The sequence below is a fragment of the Typopeltis vanoorti genome, chromosome 16, assembly GCF_054136105.1.
Source record: "Typopeltis vanoorti isolate ZY-2024b chromosome 16, IOZ_Tvanoo_1.0, whole genome shotgun sequence".
Classification (NCBI taxonomy): domain Eukaryota; kingdom Metazoa; phylum Arthropoda; class Arachnida; order Uropygi; family Thelyphonidae; genus Typopeltis; species Typopeltis vanoorti.
The window spans coordinates 94,326,472-94,345,300 of NC_143564.1; the positions used below are offsets into that span (position 1 = coordinate 94,326,472).

General features: G+C 34.6%; 1 long non-coding RNA gene across 1 annotated transcript in view; it reads right to left on the reverse strand.

The window, feature by feature from the left end:
- Positions 1-777: 777 nt before the first annotated feature.
- Positions 778-18,829, reverse strand: part of LOC150098187 (uncharacterized) — a 78,304-nt gene continuing 60,252 nt past the window's right edge. Inside the window, exons 2-3 of the long non-coding RNA XR_016549615.1 lie at positions 7,141-7,352; positions 778-1,087 (exon numbers count right to left, since the gene is read on the reverse strand). This is a non-coding gene — a long non-coding RNA (uncharacterized LOC150098187). The remainder of the gene's footprint in view (positions 1,088-7,140; positions 7,353-18,829) is intronic.

An 18,829-nucleotide genomic window follows, 5' to 3' on the forward strand; every position in this document is an offset into this window, starting at 1 on the left:
CAAGGTTAAACTAGCATCGCCTTAGTGACCAGGGCAACTTATTGACATTGGTTTTTGTACCCATTCCTATAGTCTCATTGTTAAGTATCCATACATAATTATAGTAAACAATTTCATCAAGTACCAAAATATGTTTCCTTAGAACTAAGTATTAAAAGAAATCCACTGTGGTTGCATTCTTTAATAGCAGAAATTAGCGAAACTAATTACAGCAATCCCATCGATCCTGAAGATATGTAACCTACCACAAAACCAGAAACCGAATCTATGTGTGTGTGTGCGCGAGCGCATTCGGCTGGTAACAGAAACGAAGTGGGCCGATGTTGTTAGTGTGGTTACTTTTAATTTCTAAAACTATTTAACAACAAAGTATCATTTTTACATGCTTTAATTGTTGCACTCACTATTATAAATAAAAGAACTAAACTATTTGTTCTCGTTTTATTGTTTGTTTGTTTTCAATTATTGCGTATATTGTATATTGGCATTTTTGACACTGAAAATTATCAGCCATTTTTAGGAAGTTCCTCAAAAGGTCATTTACGGTTCAATAATCTACATACCAATAAAATAAACACTAATCTTGTTGCATTGTATTATAATTCTGGAAGGATCGAGTGATTTAATCTAATAATGCATTGGTAATATGTTAATATATGCTAGATGATCTATCTACAGAAGACGACTAGTTCGTAGATGCGTTTTCGCGTTCCGAATTAACAAAATATGAATGCCTTTTGAATCTTTGTTTGTATATACGGATTACCGCAACTCGGGAACTTTGTTTTTCTTTTATTGTTCGTAAAATCAATAATAAATTATTCAACTGGGATTTAAAATATTTTTAATAATTTTAAACAATTTTCAAATGTTTTACAAATAATACTTTAAACTGCCTGAAGTTTAAACTGCCTATAATAGTCTGTGTAGCTCAGTGGTGACGTTTGTATCCTATGCACTAGGTCCGAAGATAGATTTAAATTCAAGTCTAGTCGCCACTATAGAAACTTTTTCTAAGTCTTTCTTTGATTAGTTCGTCGATCTCTGTCATGGACAAGTGGGCGGATTTGTTTTCTGCAGGAAATTCCTGAAAAAAAAAAAAAAGACTATAAACACAGATAATATACACAATGTGAAACCATAAAGAAATGTCAAAGAAAAATGCCAATTAGAATTGTACAGCATGTATATAATTGTAAATAGATGAAAAATAGGATGCATGAAATAGTAATTTAAATGTTATAAGTGATAAAGATAGAATGATATCAATGCATGACACATTGAAGAAAAAAAATGCTCAGATGAAGTATAAGGACTTTAGGAAACGCAAGACACTGAGCAGATTATCATGTAAAAAAGATTGTATGAACACAGATAATAGACACAATGTGAAAAAGAAACTATAAAGAAATGTCAAAGAAAAAATGCCAATTAAAATGAGTATACTATGTACAAAATGTATATAATTGTAAATAGATGTATATATATTTATTCCTATTCAGATTGTACACAGATGCTTTGTTGTTAATAAAATATATGTAGCTCAGTGGATGTGGCGTTTGCGCACCACAACTCTTGACCGCACGAAGGAAGGCTTTGTTTCGAATCTAGGCGGCGACTAGAAGAAATTTTTCTAAGCCTTTTTTCGACCGGTTACCGAGTTAGTTGATCTCTGGCACGGGCAAGCGAGTTTTTCTCCCGAAAACTCAAGAAAATCGACCGTAGAACCCACATTATTTCAGACATTAAATATATTGTGTTAAGGTTAGGGACTACCAGATGGCGGCAGTTGTTAAGCCGTCTCTCTTCACTGCATGCCGCTTAATTAGTGATAGCCTTCTTCCAGCTATCTTTGATTGGGTACCAGTGGAGATTGAACTGCCCACTCAGTCTTCAAAAGTTAGATAGGGCTGAAACTGCCTCGCCTACTCCCTATACGGAATAAAAGAGGCGTTAGCTGATTTTTTTTTTAAACTACCTCTAGTTGAATTTTAATATCTGTGCAAATGCTGCATTTTTAAGTTGGGCCGGGAAAATAAAATTATCAGAACCATGTTTTTAATTTTTTTGCTTTATATTATAAGAGTCTTCACAAAGTTGACAGCAAAGAGTATGACTCCAATTCTATGAGATTCGCTCCAGTAGCACAGTCGGTAGGGATGTTTTCCTATGGTTGGAATGACCCAGATTTGGCTCCTGGATTTGAAAACTTATTAAGAATTTTCTTAACTGAAGATGAGATAGCCAGTCTCATAAGGAGAAGGCTTATCCCTAAAACTGTATTTTTTATTTACTCTACAGATAATGAAAATCACTAAACTGAGTATATAAAAAAACCGAGTGAAAGAAGATCGGATGGAATAAGCCTTGCGGATATGTTATAACCTATATTTCCTTTTTTCCATAAATGGGTTATTAAAAATATTAGGCTAAATTCAAAACCACTAAAATTCATACTCAAAGGGCGCATCCATAAATTATCTTCGATGTGGAATAATAGCATTTCGTAATTTACGAACGAATCCTAATTATTTACATTTGCCCAAATAATACTCTTTGTAGCTGCGTTTAAAGGTTGGTCCCTCAGTTTTATGTCCAGTTTAGACATCACAGCTCGAATTGGTTGTTATGGATACGGATGTTCTCCCATGTGGAAATTTCAAGAAACGTTAATTAAAATTTACACCAATCACTCGAGGCGCTGGACAAGCACGTCGTATCACGCACGTGCAAATATGAAACGCGGAGTAAACGAAAGTACCCACGTACATCTCTTCTTGAGATTTTTTTTCTTGCAATAAGTTAAGCAAGTTTGAGCCCAGTTAGTAGTTGTCAATCGTTCGATCACACTCTCCATCGATAAGTCTTTGGACTCCCTGGAGGTGTCACATAATAATAATAATAATAATAATAATAATAATAATAATTTATAAATAGGCTGTGCATGCGTATTTATAATGACTACATTAAAAGTGAGATCACTAAGACATATCAAGTCCATGTGTTCTTTGGATGATTTGTCTCGTTTTACAGGAGCAAATCCTTCAGCTTCCATGAAAAAAATGTTGATTTTGAAAACATTTAGATTATACTCAATAAGGAAGAATATTACAGAAGAAAAGAAAAATAATTATTTCAGGATTATTACAAATCAGTTATCTAAGCTTCAGATTCGCTCAGCAAATTGAATATTTCAAGTGCTTGTTTTAAAAATGGCTGCTAGGTAGCAGAAGTACAAAACTTATGCATAACGTAAAGCGAAGAAATAGTGATTTTGATAAATTGTATTTCGCTTTCCCATATAGGAACCACAAAAATCTGGATCTCTCCGAAATAACGATTCAAGCTATCCCATATTTAAAACTTGTATTCGGAATGCATCAAACATATCAATACCCTCCTATTAAAATAACTGGTTCTATTGTTGTCACTAGCAGCGTTCATCACGATTTCCATTGTTGTCTTTAGCGAATGAATCCCCAACTGTTTCAGTTACAGACGCTTGTCAATAACTAACACCAAGAGTGTTTTTTTTTTTAATTGTCAGGATGGTTATTACGTAATTGATGTTTTTAGCAATTACGCCTCATGGTATGATGCTAATTTATGTTTAAATTCCAGGCATACTTTACAGAGAGGAGGAAAAAAACTTCGTCGAAAGACTGAATAGGCTAATGTTGCTACTTTGTTTAAATGCTGTTACTTAGAGCGACGTTTAATGGGAGATTATGGATGTTCATTGAACCGGGACTAATGTCACTTGCTCTTTGAAACACTAAACAAAAATTCTCACTTTGCTATAGTTGCGCTACCTATCGGCAAGAAATCTTGTCTTTTTTTTTTTAGCCGTGAACATCAATGGAAAGTGGGGGAAGCATTTTTTTTAAGTTGTTAATATTAAACTGTCGCATATTAATGAAAAATTTGGTAGTTTTAATAATGCAAAATGTTTGTGCCTCATTTTAGTCAACATTGTTATGATATTAAATTAACGGCAAGTGTTATATGAGGAAAAAATGTAAAATGAAATATGACTGGTTATTCTAAAAATCGATGGAAATAGAGGGGTTATGACGTTGATATAGGAAAGGCAGTTTTCCCGAATTGCAAGGTAGGGATGGTATTTTCCAAAGCATTAATGCCCTCTCTCTTTCTCTCTCTCTCTCTCTCTCGCGCGCGCGCTCACACACACACGTACACACAGTAGGAACACTGCGCAGTATTTAGTATAAGAGGATTCCCTTGCATCATGTTTACATGGTGAACTTGAAGCAAATCCTACTTCGTTCACTGACATACTAAACGGGTAATTCTTTCAAGTGGATCGTCCCTCTAAGAACACGTGCGCGCGCAGAAAGATCCAATGTTCAACACTGAAAGCGAACAAGCAAAGATATTTCAGCATCGAACAATGATAGTTACACCATAAGAACACCTGATTTTTATCTAGTAAGGAATATTGCATAAAGGGATTTAGATATTTCACAAAACTTAAGCTACTATCAAGTTCTGGCAAGCAAAAAAATTTTATTCCTTGTCTTGAAAGGCTGTAGTTTTTCGCTTACATTTCTTTATCCTCCGCCAAAGGATCCTATCCTGCAGTGTTTGTTTCTGATAAGTCCAACGACAAGCGCTCGCGCGCACACACACACACACACACACACACACACACACACACACACACACACACACACACACACACACACACACAATTGGATTCGATACATTCATTCAACCAGTTACAAAAACTTCACGATAACAATTCCTATCCTAAAAAATAATTAGAGGTTAAAACCATTACTTCAAATAAGAAAACTTTCCAATTATTAAATGGAATTACGTTTCATAATTAGATTATCTCGGTTACACTGAAGATTTGCTATTATTGATGTTCTGTGAGGATTCCTGTTGTAAGTTTTCTTCTACAAATAAACACATTTGTCTCCATTACACTTCCTAAGAAGAGTAAAAAAAAAAAAAACTGCCATTTTCTAAAGACATTACGTCATTGACTGATTGCTTCAACAATAAAAACACTTTTTCAGATTATAACAATTTCCTGAGACTCAATTCATTCCCGTTTATCTTGTACTGATCTCAACTTTTTTTTTATAACTGCCACGTTTTGATTTATTCATTGATTTGTATTTACATGTCATATATACACGAGGGTGGGCCGAAAAGTTCTCGGCCTCGACCATAGATGGCAACACTATCGGCAAGATTTTTTTATTCTAAGTCGGTACATCTGTCATAAGCATTCATGTGAAATTTAAAGTCATTCTATCAAGTAGTTTGTTTTATACAGCTGTCTGAAGCAAAAGTGTTGTCTGTATCCCTTCAAATGGATAAAATTGAGTATCGTGTGGTTATAAAATTCTTTGTAGAAGAAGGTTTAACACCAAAAGAAATTCATTCGAAGTTCATAAGAGTTTATGGGCACTCGTCTTCGTTTTCGACAATTAAGAAATGGGCTGCCGAGTTTAAACGTGGCCGTACCAGCCTTGAAGATGATCCACGTGAAGTACGTCCAAAAAATGTAACAACACCAGAAATCATTGATCAAGTGCACGATATGTTATTGGATGACCGGCGAGTCAAAGTGCGTGAAATTGCTGAGACTATAAGCATTTCAAAAGAACGTGTAGGATGTATTTTGCATGAAGAATTGCAAATGAAAAAGCTTTGCTCAAGATGGGTAGATCACGTTTGCTCACAGTAGATCAAAAACGCACTCGCATGAAAATCTCTGAACAATGCTTGGAGCATTTTAACAAGAATAAAACTGATTTTGTGCTTCGATTTATTACTATGGATGACATTTGGATTCACCATTACACACCAGAATCCAAACAGCAGTCAAAACTGTGGACAGAAGCCGGTTGTTCAGCGCCAAAGAAGACAAAGTCGGTTCCATCAGCAGGAAACGTCATGCATCGGTGTTTTGGGATACTGAAGGCATTTTGTTTATTAATTATCTTGAAAAGGGTAAAAAAATAACCGGGGAATAATATTCCGATCTTTTAACCAGACTAGACGAAAAACATTCGTGAGAAAAGACCCGGTTTGCAGAAGAAAAAAATCATCTTTCATCAGGACAATGCACCTGCCCATAAAAGTGTTTTTGGCAAATAGAAAATTAAGGGATCTGCACTATGAGTTGTTGGAACATTCGCCCTATTCCCCAGATTTGGCTCCCTCTGACTTCTATCTCTTCCCAAAACTAAAACTCTTCCTAGCTGATCAGCGTTTTTCTTCGAATCAAGAGGCGATTGCAGCTGTAGAGGGGTAATTTTGCAGATCTTACTGCGAACCACTACAGGGACGGGATAATGGCGCTATAGCATCGCTGGAATAAATGTATTAGTCTTATGGAAGATTATGTTGAAAATTATGTTGAAGATTATGTTATATATATATATATATATATATATATATATATATAATACACAATAAAATTCATAATACATACATTATTTGTGGCGTAATAAACTGAGTGTAGCTTCTACGTGCATGACGATAGATGTAGCAGAAATATAAAATAATGAACTTTTTTTTCTGTTATTTTTATGACACTGGTGAATTTGGAATGCGTTTTTCTTTTCTTTTTTTAAAGAGTATATTAACAAAGTAGTGTTTTAACAAATAAAATTGTACCAAAATATTAAAGAACTGTAGCAGTTGAGGAAACGAAGACCTATCTAAGAAGAAACTACCGAGTGCAGAGTTAATAAAACAATATGAACTTTTATACGGGGGGGGGGAATAAGTTATCGACCTCAGGTTATCTGAAATATCGAACATTCAATAAATAAATGTTCGATTAAGCCAGATAAAGATTTATCACGTCATAGACGGGAATGGAACCTAGGGGCTTCTTCGTCTATACCTACTGAGCTACGGAATCTCTAAAAACTTAGTATTTCTGAGGAAGATCCTTAAGCTCCTCACGTCCCCAACAGGAATCGAACCTAGGACACTCCTTCATCAGGCATACGATTGCGAAGCGCAAAGCCACTAGGGTAACCACGAGGACGTTTTGGGTATAGTGAACTATAATTTAAAAATGCTTTTTCGATTATTATATATTCAACAGCAAACTCATATTTAATGTTATTTTAACAATAAAATTCTACTTACCTTAGATGCTTTCCTTACAAGATAATTTAAAACGTAAAATATTTTGCTTTCTCAAATTCCTGTGTGGACAAAATAATATCGATTTCTTGAAGCTAAATTTTCGCTGCAAACATCGCTGATTTATGTAAGATCACTAATGTTGCCAACTCTGACAATCCTACATCGTAACTTCCTCACATTCAAACTTATTATCCCTTCAGGAATCAAATTAACTGCAAGTAAAAGAAGGATTATTTGAAGTAACATTTATGACTTCTGAAATATCTTAATTTCTTTGCATCTTGTGCAACATACGCAGATAAATTCCGAATTTTCATTTTTAAACTTATTTCTAGCTCTGTTTTGAATTAAAAATTACGATGGTCTGAGAAAGTTTTTTTTTGGGGGGGGGGGGAGGATGCAAAGTTTCTTGTATGAAGATCCGCCGTCATTATTGTTAAGCCAAATCCAATTTAAAATACGCACTTAAAAATATAACCGAGTATGAATATGAAAACTTCGATAATACTGATAAAAAAATAAAAGAGAATTGTTTATGTTTAGGGAAAAAAAACATACCAAAAGCGGCTAATGTCAAAACTTTTGAAATAAAAAGGAAAAAAGTCACAATACTGAGACGGGAAAGAGACCAGATAGATAAAACTTGAAGAGTAAAATACAACCGGGCTGCAGTAGCCTATTAGGGTGTCACCATTCAAAAGCATCCCTATGAAACATCATAAACAACACAAACTTCTTAAATCAGTGGCTCAGACTATACATAATGCAAGGAGGCTTCATTCGTCTAGGTACACGTATTCCAACTCTGTCTTCTTTACTGGCATGATCGGGAGAAATTTAACAGGAAAGCATATTTTTATACTAAGGGTTAAGTTTAAAATGCAAAACCTATATCTATAAAAGAAAGAAATAGTTCCGAACAGCGCGCGCACGTAGGCATTCCGTCTCTCGATATTTCAATTCTCTTCTTTCAAAGTGTTTCAACTACGTTTCTAAAAAAAAAAAAAAAAGTGAAGGTCTTAAGGGGAAAATCGAATACTTCTCCCACAAAGAAAAAAAAAAAAAGAAAAAGAAAACATCCTCTTGAAATTATTTCTCAAGTGCCGATCTTCCCCTATCTCTTCCTGTCCTGTCGATGTTTTTTTGCTAACGTTAAGTCACTGATCAAGTCCAAAACCACTAGTTTCTGCCACAAGCTCTGTTTTTCTTCCCCCGTCAACAAAATTGCCAATTTAACTTCACTTTTCCGATAAGGTGCTTTAGACAGAAAGCTCCCTGCGTAAAGCTAATGTTTCGACGAAGCTGACTTACAGAGGTTTTTTTGTTTTAAAAAATAAAAAAATAAAAGTAAAAAATAAATAGACGGAAGATTGTGTTGGAAACTTCACTGCAATTTTGTGAAAAACAAGAAAAAGAAGTTGTGCTCGGTAAGAAAAGTCATCTGGAACTATTGTAGGCGGTGTGATTAACTTGATAATATGGTGTAATGAAAAACTAGCTTGCCACTACTCGACCTTATTCTGAAACATAAGTTGCAGCTTATCGTTACGATAAAATATCCTGGTGATAATTGCCATGACAACAAATCTGTTATTGATTGTTTTCTGGTTTGATTAAATATATATTTGTTACTGTAGTAAAGTTTTTTTTTTATTTTGTAGAACTCACATATAAGGGAGGAAATAATAAAATAATAATAATAGCGACCATTCGCTTTTGGTTGTATGTTTCAGAAACATTGTTACTCTAATAACTATTAGATTAAAATTTTGCGCAGCAAACATTATAAACATTATTACGTCAGGTCCATAGAACAGGTACAGCACATTATTACGTCACAGCACTACCTTATGAAACGAATATAACACTATTGGCTGTAATCTAGCTTTGTTTGTAAATTGCGTGTATTCTCCTGGTCAGTTTGTCTGAAGAAAAATCTGATGCTTTAGGAGGAAAAAATCCACCACCTCCGCATGAGACCGACTACCTCTGAAAAGCCTTCTTCGCGTCCTAGACAGGATTCGAACGCATGTCTTTCCAAAAGGACATCGAAGTCGAGTGTCACGCAGGCTGTTATACTCGTTATACTATATTGGTGGGATAGGTAGTAAAACAAATACTGTTAAAAATGCATGCGCAAAGATGGTTGTGCTTTGTCTTCTTTGAGGAGACATCTCCCATAAGATTTAAATGAACCTTTGTTTAACAGGTAGACGTTGTTGTTTCAATTCCGATTTGAGTGTGGGAAAACAATATTTTCATTTTAATACTACAATAGCGATGTAAAATGTTTCATTTCTAACAAGAATTTGTCTAAAGTATCTAAACCATGTGGCTATACAGCAAATGTATTTTGAACATATCCAAACCATAGATGAAGTTTCAGTGAGCCTTTCTAGTGATGGTTTGCCACAGATATGAAAGTTTAGCAATGTGTGAGAGAGAGAGAGAGAGAGAGGTATCATTAACATGGGGCGTATTGACGTTTCCTTTTGACGATATCGGTTCAATTACGATCATGGTACAAGAAGGGTTTATAACTAAAGGTGAGTTAGCCAGTGTCATGCCCAGAGGGTTTGGTTTTCCTCTGGTTTTAATTAAAATAATGTACAAGTTGGCGGTCACAGAACACACGGGGTTTACGATCCTGACACTTTCCTTGCAATTTTTTTTAAATCTAAAACTAGCGGAATCATCATTATCATTATTATTATTATTATTATTATTATTCCTGACACCTCCAAGGAGTCTGAAGATTCATCGCGGGAGGATACCTACAACTGTCTCAACTGATACAACTGTCTCAACCACTACACCGAGCCTCTACTACGAAACATCTTCATCAACGCCATCTGCCGCCCACCTCCACCACAACTGGTATTCTATGTCTGTAAATTGCGTGTGTTCTGAAGGGCCGATTTGTCCGTATGCGGGATGAAAAACCTAAGTTTCCGGAAGAAAAAACCCTGGTACCTCCGTATGAGAACGGCTAACTCACCTTCGATTGAAATCGTTCAGATAAAGATTCCTCTCGTCGCGACGAGAATCGAACTTAGGTTTATTCCAATCGAAGGGCGCAATGTACCGTTGTACATGAAAAGTGATCCAAATGCAATTCATCCACAGACGAGCGATTATTTGGATTTTATTTCAGAATTTCTATAATTTCGAACTTAAAATTTAAATAATTCCATTCATCTCTTAAAATATTTCACGCATTTTGACATAAGAAACCTTTATTTAAATATTCAAATGTTATGCAAGCGAAGCGAAGATTGAATGAACTAAAGTTGGCTTTTTTTTTAATTGTTACTGTTAAAGACTGAAAACTGCATTTAAAAGTAAAACTGCATTTAAAAGTCTTTCACCAATTATAGGCTTAAGGCGAGTCACATGACTGCATATGTGATGGGTATAAAAGAGCAAAACATTAGCTAATCTACTTTACACCAAAGCGCATGTCCAATCAAAACCGAAAATTATGAACTTATAGCATTGCCAAGTATGACATTATAATTATTCTGTTAAAGAAGTGCTTCCATAAGTTGATTTTTTTTATATTTTTCTATAAAATATGGTTGCATCTATAATATCTTACATTATATTGTCTTAATTCAAATTCAAGCCTTTTAGCTCTATAATTCGATGGGCAATTCGATATCGCTCCAGAGTATATATTGTTCAAAGCCAAACAGAATTACACACAATATACGCGATTAGAAACAATAATTAGTCGTCACTAAAAGGTATTATACGAAACAAAGGTCGATTACCTTTTGCCATTTTGGGGGAACTACACGCACAACTGTAATCTCTATCATCCATTTTTTTTTTTTATCTTGTTAGAACTTAAGATAGTGTGTTGATGAAGATGTCACGAAAAGTCTTCTTGTTGAGGGTTTTTTTTTTTCGTATGATCATAATAGTGAGCTAACGTTGTTATTATTTTATCGCTGTGCTGATGTAAGGCTCGACACGCAACTGTTTCTGCACGTGTCTAACCATCGTAAAACTTACTTTTAAGATTTTAAACGCAATACTAGAAGAATCTTTTCTACGAGTATCTTTCTAGGATCCACGTTTTGTTTTCTCACCTAAAATCCTAACAAAATGCAAACAATAACCGAATGTACGTAAGAAAAAGTGATAGAGAGAGAGAAAATTATGAATCACATGAATTATCTTGATCAAGAAATAATTGTTTATCATGAAATTTCTAAGGAACAGTTAATACGAAAATAAATTTAAAAAATTATAAAATAAAGAATAATGCCAAGCTACTCTTTAAAATTAAAGGAAGAAAATATTGTTGACATGAACACAGTTGACTATACCAGATTCTCAAGGACACAATTACTTAAATAATAATACCGAATAAAATTTAAAACATAAAAAAAATCCACTAACCCCTACTGGTTCCCGGAAGGAAGCAGATCTAATTTTTTTTGAATCTGGATGACGCCGATTTCCACCTCAGTGATTCACGAGTTCGGGCCTATCGATGATTTGTAAGACTTCAGGGGGTTTAGAATGTAAAGGACAAATGCAAAAGATGATATAAACACGTATATTTTTGGAAAACACCATTTGGCTATTAGAAATAAACTATCTAAGGTATTTTTCATACGCACAGCAACCATATGGGCTTATGAAAAAATATTTTATTACATTTGAAATAATTTTGTTTTTAATTAATTTGAATCGATCTTATTGTTTCCAATGATGGGGTGAAATCATTGATGGAATTAATTGGTCACCACATATTGGCTATGAATTTTAATAGCAGTTCAAAAAAAAAATATGAAATACACCGTTTTACTTAAAGTTTTAGTTATTTCATAAATACTATAAAAAAGCTTAAAAATTCAGTAAAGAAAATTGCATTACAATAGTTCTCAGGTACACTTGATGAAAAAGTGTTACAGTTCGTCTTTGAATATGGCAATATAAATAACTAGTGAAGTCGCTGATGTTATCTTTATCTGTTTTCAACTTGGAATCATTTCCTTGAATCACTGGTGGTTGGTTGGCTTAAAACGATAATGCAATCACTGAATATGTTTTCCAGGCTATTGTACAGATGGAATCCTATCACTTCCATGAAACTAATTCGTCTTTGGCCTAAAAAATCTTAAGTATTTTATATCCTAAGACGGGATTCAAACTAATGTCTTCTTCGGCCAAAGGATAAGAATCGTCCCTCAACTGGATTTGAAGATAGATTAACTACGGGGTCAATAACTTCTATGAATTTGAGTACGACAATTGCTACTGTTGCTTTGGAATGCGCTAAGCAGCTAAGATGAATGATCTCTCTCTCTCTCTCTCTCTCCAAAAGCATTTTCTTCGGTTTCTGTGAAAAGCATTGCTACGTTTGTAAATGTCACTTGGAAGAGAGTGCAAACACATTAATTTTCTATAAAGCACAATCCAGCGTGTTTACTTTTATGTCGAATTCATGAACTGTAATATTTGGTGTAAATATTTAAATTTTAATTGCGGTAAAGCTTTAATCTTCTGCTGCTTTAATCTTCTAAAACTAAGTCATCTTCCCAATAGGGAAGAATTTAAAATATTAATTGTGAAAACGCAATAAACGAACGACTAATCGAGATGAGGATGAAATTCAGTGAAAAAAAGCACTAAAAAACATTAACTGACTGTTAAGAACTGCATTTACTTATTGGTTTAAATAGAAAAAAAAATACACTCTCTTAAAACCAAGCGTAGCTTAGTTTAATAATAATTCGATCAATGAGCAAAAGAAATGAGATTGCATTTTGCAAGACTAACGCCATCTCACGGAATTCTTTTTTTTTTCTCTTATAACGTACAATAAAAAAAAAAGTGTATGAAAAACTGATCGTCAGTTTCGTTTTATTCTAAAAAGGTGATCAATGCACCACGTTACACTAATACGCCAGTAGATATTTGAGAAGCAAGATAAATAGATGTTCATTAGATCATTAAAATTTAGGAGACAAGAAGTACGAGGTTTGCTTTTCTTCTTTAAATATTAAATTTCTACTAAGCGATATTTACTAAAATATACGATAACTTGGTAATAAAAAATTACAAAAATTCGTCATTTTGATAAGGGCATCAGGAGGGAAAAAAACTACATTTTTATGAAGAGCATTATTAGATTTCCAATACACGCCTTAGATTAGAAATATGAGGAATCGTGCCAAAAATTAGGTTAAAACGATGTTGAATGAGCAATCAGTCTTTTGATCTTGGTAGAAAGCGATAATCTTATTTCATTATATTTTACTAGTTCGTTTGATGCTCCTATTCAGAAATATTTTGTGCCAATCAGTCGGTTCAGCTGATAGACCTCCTTCGAACTACAAAAGGGAATGATTTATTCATTATGTTTAAGGAGAGAGAGAGAAATAGCTGTTGACTAATGTAAATGTTTAAATAGTCGTACTGTTACACATTTCTAATAGGCATTATTTGCTGTCGTCGGTGGCCAAAATGATTACGATATCTGCTTTCCCACTTGCAGCTTTGTGGGTTCGAATCAATCCAGCTGTAGCATGCATGTTGCAAAAGACATTTACAATATGGTTGAAAATGAGTTTTATCTCCCAGTGTCAGACAGCAAACATCCTGCATATTTCCTACATTTAAAAGAACTTTTTTTTCTCTAATAATAAACAATAATAATTGCTTCAATATTTATATTTAAATTAAGGAATGCCAATTATACACCCTTTGATCAAAAAGAAACCGAACTTTTCGAAAATAGAAGAAACCATTGGCGCCACCTGTTGTCTCTTTTTGTTGTCGAAAGCGGCAACCTTCATTAGTGTTGTGTCAACTATTTATGACATTTGTTTCATTAGAAGCCGAGTTATAGTGCCAGGCGTGACAGTGTGTTTTGACGAACGGTCGGTCGTCATGATATTCATGCCGTAACTCTGCGAATTCTCGCTATCAGTCAGTTCAAAACTTCGAGATAAAAATCGCCATTGACCGTTTGGCCAGGTGGAACGAATTCTTTGTGGATAATGCCCTTGGAATCGTATAAAACAAATCAGCATTGTCTTTACTTTGGACTTCTCCAAGTGACTTTTTTTTTTTCGGATGCCCCTCTTCTGGTGGTATCCACTCAGCACTCTGGCGCTTTGTTTCGGGCTCATACTCAAAACACCATGTTTCGTCACCAGTAATGATCGTTTCAAAGAAGTTTGAGTCCTTAGGAGGTCCTTGCAGTGTTCAATTCGACACATTTTTTGGTCGTCGGTCAACTTGTGGGGAACAAATCGCGAATTCAATTTACGAAGGCCGAAACTCTCGGTGAAAATGTTGTTCACAGTTGATTTTGGAATCCCTAATTCATCTTCAATCAATCTCACGGACGATTTCGGGTTTTCTTTGATGAAATCACGCACTTTTTGGATGTTAGCTTCGGTCAGTTCGGATTTTGGACGGGCTGGCTTTTTGTCGTCCTCAAGCGTCTCACTATCACTTTGAAATCGCTTAAACCACTCATAAACTTGAGAACGGGATAAACATTCATCACCGTATGCTTTTTGAAGCATTTGATGCGTTTCGGTAAAACGCTTACCAAGTTTATCACAAAAATCAATCGCAGAGCTCTCTGTTTGAAACTCATTTTCCGACAGTTCGTCAAAACACACTGCCACTCTTGGCACTATAACTCGGCTTCTAATGAAACAAATGTCATAAACAGTTGACACAAAAAGAGACAGGTGCCGCCACTAGTTTCTTCTATTTTCAAATAGTTCGGTTTCTTTATGGACAGAAGGTGTATAATATTTTGTCCTCGTTTACAGACGGAGAACACTCTTGTAGACAATTCATGATAAAGACAAAATACATTAAAAACATTAAAAAGACATTAAAAACACTCATTAGCTCAGTTCTGGAAATGTTTCCTGCGCGACTTCAGATTGTGGGGGGAGGGGGGTCTTTAGTTATCTCCTGACGTAAAACCAAACAACCCTGAAATACATCGGATTAAAATCACAGAATTAGCTTACTAATTCCGTGAAACATTATTCAGCTCACATAGTTAGTTTTAATCATTTTAGGAGCATTCTGCTCTGAATAGGAACTTTTTTCTTACATTTTTTTTCGAAATTCATCAAATATTTCGTGAAATGATGAAATTAAAACGAATTAAGAACGGGCATTTAGAAAATCTTCTTGAACTGGTATATACATTAAAACCTACGACAAAATTTCGCATTGATGCTTCTTATTGACATCCCCATGTGACAAAGAAATCATAATAGAAGCTAGTCAAAACCTCACGAAAAACGGTGATCTTCAGTTTCGTGAACAGAGTTAACTTGAAATCAGTATCTTAAAAAGGTACTTGCTTCCAAGTGGAGGACATGATTATCCAGTGTAGATAGAGTTAGGACGTGATAAATTTAATGTAATAGGAAATATGGTGGGTATAAAAGAAGAAAAAATAGTTGTTTAGGTTTCTCTGAGAGTGGGCTATTAATCTTTTTTATGACGGATTTGAAGGCTGTTTGTATGACTTTATGGGATAATCACGATATGTGAATTGCTGAATAAGGTTCTGAAGTGTTCAAATTGTAAATCGATGTAGTAACTTGGCATATTTTAGAAACTGAATCAGTTCTCTTGAGCACTTTTATATTAGCAGCGTGAATAACCTAATAAATTCAGTGGTATAATAAATTCGGTCTACAGCGTTCAATTTTGGCACTGTTAATAAAACATTTGACGGATCAGATAATATTTGGTCTACATGGCATTGCCCGTTATCCCTCGAATAACTACTCGTCTCAATTTTGGATATGGATGATACGGACCTCGTGCCCCTGACGGTAAGTGAATGACCTTTGTACTGATTGAACATAACTCGGTTTAATCCTAGTGAATATTTTTGTCCAGACGATACACAAAATAACTTACTTTCAAAAGTTGGCAGGGGGGGGGTTAAAAGTAGCTCAATATGTTTTACAAAAGTAACTACTGCTTTATAAAATGCATGTGTTTCCTCATTGTTATTCTTGTTTCGGCGTCTACTAATTCAATAGATGCTGGAAGAATTTTCCAGTGGAGAAAAAAAAAAAAATCACGAAACCATCGATCTAAACTTAACCATAATATTTATTTATTGCTCCAGTGTAACTCTTCCACAAACAAGAAACCACCTAATACAATAAGACAAAATCAATACCCAGCGTATGATGTATTTTACAGAAAGAGAGAAAAAGTTTTATGTTTGAGACAAGATAGTTGGTGATAACACGAACTGTTTCTGTGACTTACAAAAGAAGCTTAGATCGGTGGAATCTAAATAAAGGTATTTATTTTACTTCTGGAATAGCGTAGGACGGTGTAACAACAAAATACTAACAAAACGGAACCTGCCAAGCAAAAGCAATCTCTTATGTGAAACTATTTAATCAATAAAGAAAAAAAAAACGGTTTATTTTTTAAATGATTATTTACATGTTGATTCGTAAAGTCTATGCAACTGGTTAAATTTGAGATTTTGTTTGTTATAGAGATCATCATCATTACTAAAGCTGAATAAAGCAAACTAGATTTCGGTTGTAGCAGTATCAAACTCTTGAGGCTTTCACATCAGCTTATTTCAAATTTCACAAATAATGCTGCAACAAAAGATATTATTCTGCGTATATCTGTGTTTTCCCTAGGAAATTAGATAAAGAAATAGCATGTGATTATTTCTATAGAAAATTTGTACAGAAAAGGAATGCACGGGCTTATGTCTTAAGAGTTTCACACAAAAAGATATCAACACAATGCTTTTCAAAATTGTAAATCTTTCGAAGAATAATGAGTAGATGTCCTAGTGGACACTGAAAAAGTAATGCAGACTTTGAAAGTAACTGCAATCAATTATATTTTTTAGCAGTCACTGATCAGAGTTAGGCGTATCGTGGAGAGATACGCCTAACTCTGAACGGTCGCACGTAATTGTGGTTCACATGGATTGGTTCTCACTGGACACCCAACTCTCATGGCTCCAAGAAGCTACTGTAAACCACGGCCACACTACTGCCACACCCCGGTAAACTGTGTTAATCCACAGGCTAAATTAAGTGAGGGTAGCCAGATATAGTGATCTCAAGCAGTGACTGTATTCAAGTGAATTATCAGCTGCAAATATCGTCTGTACTCCATGTTAAGAGCGCCTGAATTTCAAGTCAAGGTGGTGGTCACTTAACGAAACTTAACTACTGAAATTGAATGACCTCAAACCTACTTAAAGATGCATGCAGGCTCGATCGTCGCCCGATCAAACAAGGTTCGCGCCCATTATTAGGGAACCAAGATAGTAAAGGCGAAAAATATGTTATTGGAACAAAACATCACCTAGTAGATAGGAAAAACATAGCAAGCACAGGAACATTGAATTTAAGAACTCTTCACCAGGAAGGAGCATTAGAAATACTACTGCATGAATTAGACAACCGATGGGAAATGATTGGATTCAGCGAAACTAGATGGATTGGAAAAGGATAATTTCACCATGGACATTACAAAAATTTAACTTCAGGCGAAGAGGACAACAAATTGAAAGTAGGGCGTAGCACTTATATTAATATAAGTGCTACTCCCTAATAAGACTAATAAAGATTGTCTTACAATCCTATCTCACCTAGGATATCAAAGCAAGATTTAAAACATTAATTGGATCACTGACTATTATTCAAGTATACTCACCAACTTCAACATCATAAGAAGAAGACAGAAGAGTTCTATACAGATCTGCAAAAAAGCGGTACAGAAAACATCAAGTCAAGATCTCCTAATTCTAATGGGGGACTTGAACGCAAAAGTAGGCAAAGACTGGAATACCTGGCCAAGAGTATTCGAACAGTTTGGGTATGGAGAAAGCAATGAACGTGGCGAAAGACTGCTAAACTTCTGCTCATGTAATAGACAAACAATAACCAACACTCTTTAAACAACCAAAACTCCAAAGAAAATGGACATGGATATCACCAGACAGACAGACCAAGAATATGATAGACTATATTATTGTAAACCAAAGATGAAAATCAAGTATCCTAAATTGCAATCCTTTGCTGCAGACTATTGATCAGACCATAAGCTAATATTTGCAAACCTAAGAATGAAGTTAAAATCCGGAAGCACTTTTAGAGTCTAGAGGTATTCTAAGAAAATATCAACTAGAACTAGATAAAAACCTGAAGGAACTACCGAAACAGAATATAAACATTGAAGAACATTGGTGCAAATAAAGAAAATAATATTAAAATCGTCAGAAAATATAATAGGTTACACAGAAAGAGAAAGTAAAAAGGATCGGATCTCGAATGAAGTAAAAAGGCTAGGCGAATAAAGGAAAAGCATGAAATTAAAACAGAACTATAACAGAAATGAATATAATAGATTAACCAGAGAAATTAGAAAACTAATTAAGAGAAAATAACCTTCATGGATTATATAAACAAATAGACCAAATTAGTAAGACACGGACAACAAAAATTATAATGATCAAAAACAAAGAGGGAGAACTAATTGAAAGTAAAACAAAAAGAATGGCCAGATGGAAAGAATACTTTAGAGACTTATATAACAAAAACAGTTCCCAGGATATTACGATTCCAGCCACTAAAATAGAAGAGGGAACAAATATCTTTACCAAAGAAATAATAGCACACAGCATAGATAAAAACTA